General features: G+C 38.7%; 1 pseudogene; it reads right to left on the bottom strand.

The window, feature by feature from the left end:
* Positions 1 to 5,930: 5,930 nt before the first annotated feature.
* Positions 5,931 to 8,469, bottom strand: part of LOC127166168 (cationic amino acid transporter 2-like) — a 65,093-nt pseudogene continuing 62,554 nt past the window's right edge.

Raw genomic sequence — 8,469 nt, 5'->3', positions numbered from 1 at the left:
AATTGATTGGTGGAAACATTCAAAGCATGAATTTTCAAACTCATACATACCAAACATGAATATAAACCCTTAAGCTATTCAATAGTTATTAAAAAGGACATACACAACGAGTGATTAGAACATAATAGACAAATGTGTGGGTGGCATACATAGCAGGGAGTTATGCAATGGTCTGATGTTCATTCATATGTCCTTTTAAGCATCGTTTTGGTGCATACTTAGGTAAAATGGACAGTCTCTGCCATTCTGTGAACTAAGGGCGTGTTCCAAGGAACAAAGGAATTTAGAAGAAACTTGGTCTGGTTCTTGTCTTGGGTGGGGGGAGCACCACCCAACAAAGTTTCCTCATGTGATGGTCCTGATGGGCTGCATCTTTGACCATTAATCTTGGGTTTCTCGCCCCAATATTGATAATCTCCTTCCTGAGATGGGATTATCAATAATTGTGTTCTTTTGTTTTAATGTTGCAAGTTGTTCAAAGCTGTGAAAGTTAGTTGGTTAGGCTTACTTCAGGCTGGCTGGCGCCAGGGTATCCTGGACAGATTTATGACGTGGTTCTGGGCCCCTTTGTGGAATTTGGCTCTTTGGTTTCAACCAAATGATCTGATTGAATCTTCCATTTGTCTGATTCGCTCTGATACCCTACATGATAAAGGCATGAACAAGTTTCTCCAAGTCTTGACTGGAAACAAAACATCTAATTCTTGCAATGTTTTTGAGATGATAATATGCTGATTTAGAGAAGTCCACTTCCAAAACAAAGATTCACATATACTCACCCCATTGTCATCCAAGATGTTGAACTGTTTTTTTTTTTTTTTTTTTTTTTGGTTCATGACAGTTACGTTTTTCGACATACCCTAACTGTCTTCAGCCAGAATACACAGAGTTCCACAACAGCAAGGGAAGATGAGTGTTTGAGAATAAAAAGTATTTAAATTGTATTTTTTTTTTTTTATTAAAATAACCAATCATTTCGCTAGATAAGCTAGATAAGATATTCTAGCTCAAGACAGTTAGTGTATGTTGAAAAACTCCAATCGTATTTTCTCCCTCAACTTCAAAAATCATTTCAAAATCATCCTACATCACTGCAGAAGTACATGCAAGTACATGTGAACATGCAAAGAAGATCAAACACCCTTAACAAAAAAGGTAAAACAGTGATATAGGACGATTTTGAAGTTGAGGGAAAACATGAGATGGGAGTTTTTCAACATACACTAACTGTCATGAACCGGAACAAAAACAGTCCAGGCAAAGTAAGACAAGACGAGCGTTTGACATTAAAAAGTATATAAATGGTATTATTTTTATTAAAATAAGCAATTGTTATGCTAGATAAGACCCATCTTTCTTGTCTGGGATAGTTTACAACCGCATTTGGGATCGTTTGAAGCTGCATTTAAACTGCATTTTGGAAGTTCAAAATTGTTACACCATATCAGTCCATTATATGGAGAAAAATGCTGAAATGTTTTCCTCAAAAAAAACCCCATAATTTCTTTACGACTGAAGAAAGAAAGACATGAACATCTTGGATGACAAGGGGTTGAGTACATTACATGTGAATCTTTGTTTTGGAAGTGAACTTCTACTTTAACAATAAGAGTGATTCATAAAGGTTCCTAAGTGTTAAGACTAGGTCTCAGCTCCTAAATTATTTAAGAGAGCTGGAGAAGTCTCCTAACCTAGTTAGGAGTAACAAGATGGCAGCAAAGAGGAGGAGATGCACAGTTTTCAATGAACATATGACCTATTTAGTGTTATATGATGATATGAAATTGATAAAACGACACAAATTTGATCATCAAGCAGTTTTTTTTGTACTGACCAAGTAAGAAACTTAATAACTTAACCCACTCTACAAATCAATGCTCTGCAGAAATAGAAGTAGTAATTACTTTTTTTTCGCTGAAAAATTGGAAAAATGCAGCAATGCACCAATGACACAGTAAGCAGGGTCTTAAATATTGTGACACTAACCCCACCAAACACAACCATGGCCAAAAGCCACATTTCACTTCAACCATAAAAATATGAAAGGAAAAAAAAAAAAAAACAGATCAGTGTTGCTTACTGCTTTCAGTTGAAAGTAGTTAAAACAGTCGCTAAATGTATCTCATGAGGATCAGGTGTCACACCCCTGTGGACTGTTTATGTTGGTTTCTCCCTCTTGTACCCATATTTGGTTGTTCCTGTTTCCTGTCCTCGTTTAATCATCATTTGTTAACCTTGTATCACCTGTGCCTTATGTTCATTATAATCACTTGTCTTTATAAGTTGCATTCAGTTCAGTGTTTGTCGTCCGGTCTCGTCAATGTATGTGTGGTTTAACCCTCCTGCTGTTTTGGAATTACCTGTGGAATATAATAAAGACTTTATCTTTGACCTTCGTCTTCATTCGCCCCTTAAAAATGGAAGTAGCTGCTCGCTTCTCCGCCCTAGCCATAGAGATCTCCCATTCAAGGAGTATGCCCAGGAGTTCTGTGGGCTGGCAATGATGTCAGGGCTGGATGACGCCACCATCAATTTCTGTTCTGGATTGGGGCCAATTACAACCACCCTGTGGACTTCCCAGACACCACAGGACTGAGCTGGGGGGAAGGGATCCTCCGGTGTCTGGAGAGTGTCCGGCCCCAATCCAGAACCAGCCCGCTGGCCGTTCCCAATTCAAGACCGCCGGCCACAATGTCCGTGATGGTGGATGTTCCAGTGGGGCGTGAGGGTGCTGAGGACAGCACCGCCCACTGCACCACCGCTAAGGGTGAGCAATTTCTGGATCTGGGACATTTAAATATGGAACAAGATTTGATTGATTTCTCTGAGGATATATATGTGGAACTTCCTGCCTGCCCTGAACTACCTGCCTGCCTGGATTTCCCACCTCCTCCTATCTCCTCCTATCGTCCCGGTTGCCTAAGTCCCACCACCGCTGTCTCCTGACAGCCTCGCTGCTCAACCTCAGCCCACCACCTGTGCGGTGGGCTCGCCGCGGGTCTGCCAGTCTCCATCGGCATCATGGCTGGAGGATCCCTCATCTCCGCCTCCAGCCTCTGAGTACTGGACTCTCAGCTCCCTCGTCTCCACCATCACCCGTCGGCCCACTAGCTCCACCGGACTCTCTCGTCCCTCCGGCTCCGCCTTGGTCAGTCGTCATCCCGCCATCGTCTCAGGACTCCACTCCTCTGGCTGCGCTTCATCGCTCCGTCCCACCGGCTCCGTTGGGCTCCTCTCTCCCTCCAGCTCTGCCTCAGTCCTCTGTCGCTCTGGCTCCGCTGCGGACCTTTGGATCTCCGCCTCGGCTGCCAGAGCCTTGGGTTCTGCCTCGGCCCTCCGAATCCTCTGTGTCGCCCAGGATCCTCGGCTCTCCGTCTTCGCCTTGGGCTCCATCACCACCTGCTCCGCCACTGTCGGTCAGCCCCCTGGAGTCATCAGCCCTTCCTCCAGCCTGGATCCTTCTGGCTCCTCCCTGGCTCCTCCCTCCGTCAGCTCCGCCGTGGGCCACCATCATGGCTGCGGCCTGGGTCTCATCTGGCTCCTCCTGCTCCGAGTCCCTTCTGTCTCCTCTATGGCTCCTCCCTCCGTCGGATCCACCCTGGATCCTTCTGTCTCCTCCTTGGCTCCCCCCTCCATCGTCAACACCCTGGACTTTGTTTGTTGTCCTCCCGGGAGTCCGTCCTCCGCCAGAGCCTCCTCCTACACTCCTTTGTTTTTGTTTTTTTCTACGGCACGAGGTCGCACCTTCCGGGAGGGGGGAGTAATGTCACACCCCTGTGTACTGTTTATGATGGTTTCTCCCTCTTGTGCCCATATTTGGTTGTTCCTGTTTCCTGTCCTCATTTAAAGGAGAAGTCCGCTTCCAAAACAAAGATTCACATATAATGTACTCACCCCCTTGTCAACCAAGATGTTCATGTCTTTCTTTCTTAAATCGTAAAAAAATTGTTTTTTTGAGGAAAACATTTTTTTCTTTTCCCTTGGCCACTACTATATGGCAGTTCATTGACTTTCTAACTGACCATCAAACCATGCTGCAAAAACAAGCCACTTTTATGAGGATTGTGGGCTTTCTTGGAGTTATTGGATCTGTTGATGGGACTCATGTTCACATCATTGCTTCAACTGTAAATGAGGAGAGATACCAATAGAAAAGGATTTCAAAATATCAGTAATAATTTGTGATAATTTTGCACAATGCAAATCATTTAGAAATGATTTAAGACTATTCTTAAGAGCATTTCTGAGAAGTTTTATAGATATGGGCCCTGTTGCACGATTGCTGTGCCAAACCACTGTAGGAAATTTCTTTCTAAGAGGGACTGATCATTACGACATTGCCAATGTCTTTAGGGATTTAGACAGCAATAGCTCAAGAGGGCGTGCAGCTAGAGGAGTTTATAACTGTTGTCACTGCAAAAGTGGTCAGATTACATTTAGAAATGTAAGGGTTCATTTACAAACCCGGTAAGATGTTACAATAAGGTTCATTAGTTAACTACTTTAGTTAACATGAACTAAGAATGAAAAATACTTCTACACAGCATTTATTAGTTAGCTAATTTCAACATTTACTAATGCATTATTAAAATCAAATGTTGTGCTTGTTAACATTAGTTAATGCACTGTGAACTAACATGAACTAACAACGAACAACAACAAAGATGAGTAAATACCGTAATAAATGTTTTGCTCATTGTTTGTTCATGTTAGCTAATATATTAACTAATGGAAGCTTATTTTAAAGTGTTACCGATGTATGTTCATGTTATCATTGAAAGAGGCCTGGGGCAGTCTTGCAGTTATCTTAACCACAAACATCTTGCTTTATTAATGTTCATTTAACACTTTAAAAAGACATAATAGACAGAAATGGCAATCTGAGGGTTCATCCATGATACAACTATAAATAATGTGGTGTGGTGCAATGATATTTGCTAGCTAAGGCCATTTATATGCATTTTTTCACATTGAACATATCCATTTTGTCCAAATGTCATGGGTTGATGCATAGGTACCAGAATTTCTGTTATCAACAGGCTTTATGATTAGTAACAATAATAATTAACAATAATAGTACCTTCAAAGGTACTAATTCCAGTATATAGGGTCAATTCAGGTAAAGCGGGCCATTTAAGCTTAAAGGGTTTACACTTTCAGACCATAACAATGCTTTTTAATTAAAGAGACATTATTCCTCTAAATGATAAAATAGTTTTGGTTGATGCAATATGATGATATACTGGTGGGTGTGGCCACACCTCAAAGGAGGACTGTGTCATGGTGAAATATAGAAAACGCTTTGACTTAAGATTTTATGTGTAAATTACAAGATTGCTCACTAAATGTAAATGTGACAGTTCCTGTTTTATTTGATACTGTCATCAACAGGGTATAAAATACAAAGAATAATTGTTAGTTTTCCTGTAAGATGTTTAAATATTTCTGGCCCACTTTGGCTGAATGTGTTAGACATTTTTACATATTTTTACCATTTTAAATGTTCCTTTTATTATCATTTTTAGTTAATTTGTTGTTGCTTGTGCTATAGTCATATCTTTAATATATTCTAGAGTTCTTTTTTTTTTTTAAATCAATATTCTGATTTCACTAAATTTAATGTCACACATGTGGATTAACACATTTATTTGCCTCACAACCTGTAGGTCGTATATGTTTTGGGTTTGTTAAATATGTAGTTAAATAAGTTTGTCTGATCACATGTTACTAAATTATGTGTTTTTAATTAAGATGCAGAATATTTTTTGATAAACATAGGGATGCCCCACTTTACCAGATCAGCTGGTCTACTTTACCTGAAAAGAATTTTGTCTGGAGTACATGTCCTCAAAATGTTTATTAGTATATATCTTGCAAATAACACATTATATGAACTGTATTCAAAGTGATATGCATATATATAGCTGGACATTAAAGTTAACCAAAGTGATAAAGAAGAGAAAAACACATCTACGTATCTAAATTACATTTACCTGAATTCACCCACCCTTAAGTTTCATACTTTCATCACATAAAGAGTGTACATCTCAGTCATCATTTTGCTTTAAAATTTGTTAAAAATTCATCCTTGTACTCCATAATATATCCTTATCCTTATAATTCAAATTTCAGTACAGAACAAAAATCCTATTGTGGTTTCTCTCTTTCAGGAAAGCACTAGACATGAATGATGGATTTATAACTTTGTTTGTAGCGTTGATGAAGTAGATCCAGTTTTTTTCTTCTCCTCCATTTTAACATCAGTTGTCTCAACACTGATGGGATGTTTGGAGGTCTGGTTCCGTTTCTTCTGTACACTGAAGTGCACTCCATAACAGAAGTAGACGAGAATGCCTATATTTCTTTAGGAAATACAATTATTGGTTTAAGCTGAAATGTGCATATACGGCAAACATTTAGATAATAATGGTAAAACACCCCACATCCGGATTGTGAATCCTGGTCAAATGAAGGTTGTTGGAATAGTGTTCAGATATGCAACATATATGTCATGAATTTACAAGTCCAAAATCATGTGTTTTTTTTTTTTTTGTCTATTCATATACATTATGTCTTTTAGTTTGAAGATTATTAAATAATAATGTAACACTTTTGCTGACTAATTTGTGAATGAAAGAGATTCATAACAAGGTTTGTTCTCCAAACCACTTTGCCACACACTAATTTCCAGATAGTGAATTTTAATTTAAATTATTGTCTTGTATATATGACTATATAAATAGTCACATTGTCTTACCCACTGCCATCCACACTGCATAGAGAATCCATGTTTCACCCTTCAGCTGGACCATTAAGTAGACATTCATGAGTGCACTCAAAACGGGGAGCAATGGCACAAGTGGGACCTACAGGAAAATGTGAAAACGTTTCTGAGGACTAAAGCAGTTTTTAACTAATTCTAAAAAAAAAGAACATTTCCATGTTCTTAACAACAGCAGTTCTCAACGGTCCTGTAGCAACCCAAAGATGTCTAATGAAAAAAAAAAAAAGAGTACGCTTCGCATACTTTTAAAAAGAGTATGACAAAATAATATACTTTAATAGAAAATGTCTAGGTGGATCACTCCGCTGTGGCGACCCCCGATAAAGGGATCAAGCCGAAGGAGAGAGAGAGAAAATACTTAGGTGCAAACTTGATGTAATTTGAATGTAACCGCATGTCAACTGCAAATAAATGAAAACCTATTATAGCTTGAATTTATATTGCAATAAGTTAAAGGATGGTCATAGTACATTAGCCATACTACAAGGTGATGGATAAATTTCAACAAAATACAATAGACTGCTGTATGTCATGTTAATATAAAATTGCAAATAATTTTTTAGTATTAATTCATTTCATGGTTGAGTTTTTGTTAATATTTTGTAACTTTGGTACTGTGTTGGGTTGTTGAATCAAAAGATCAAAAGTGCTTGAGAACCACTGTTACTGTATTTTATGCATTCCTTGTTGCTAAAATGTTGTTTAAAAATGCTAAAATGTGCTGTTTAAAATGTAATAAATGTTGTTGCTTTTTTTCACCCAGTGAGTGACAGCTTATCATGAATGCAGTTTTGGTACCATTCTGCGGTTGTCGCCAAATAATAATGATAGTCAAGAGAAATATTTAAACTTATTATTATTATTCTTCTTACTAAAACCGTTGACTGCTACTCCTCCTAGAGCTTTAACTCTACAAACTCCAAACTCAGCCCAGATCTTCAGACTGATCTGAAGTTAGTTGCTATATCTTTTCTAACTGATCGGACTTACGATTTTCCTAAAAATGCCGATTAAAACTGGGAAAAATCCCATAGACTTACATTGACGGAATGTTCAAATGAGCCAACACTATTCAAATTTCAACTGTCAAAATCCCCAGAATCCTTTGAGCCTCAATCAAACTTCCCTTCTATGTTTCTAATTTCTAATCCATTTAAACTCATTCAAACTCTATCTATCTATCTATCTAACCCTATCTATCTATCTATCTATCTATCTTGAAACATGCTAACGACATGCTAATCATGCTAGAAACATGCTAGTGACATGCTAATCATGCTAGAAACATGCTAGTGACATGCTAATCATGCTAGAAACATGCTAGTGACATGCTAATCATGCTGGAAACATGCTAGCGACATGCTAGTCATGCTAGAAACATGCTAGTGACATGCTAATCATGCTAGAAACATGCTAGCGACATGCTAGTCATGCTAGAAACATGCTAGCGACATGCTAGTCATGCTAGAAACATGCTAGCGACATGCTAATCATGCTAGAAACTTGCTAACGACATGCTAATCATGTTAGAAACATGCTAGCGACATGCTAGTCATGCTAAAAAACATGCTAGCGACATGCTAATCATGCTAAAAAACATGCTAGCGACATGCTAGTCATGCTAGAAACATGCTAGTGACATGCTAATCATGTTAGAAACATGCTAGCGACATGGTAGTCATGCT

Source organism: Labeo rohita, chromosome 5 (assembly GCF_022985175.1).
Source record: "Labeo rohita strain BAU-BD-2019 chromosome 5, IGBB_LRoh.1.0, whole genome shotgun sequence".
In the NCBI taxonomy this organism is placed as follows: domain Eukaryota; kingdom Metazoa; phylum Chordata; class Actinopteri; order Cypriniformes; family Cyprinidae; genus Labeo; species Labeo rohita.
This window is presented reverse-complemented; position numbering and strand designations above follow the sequence as displayed.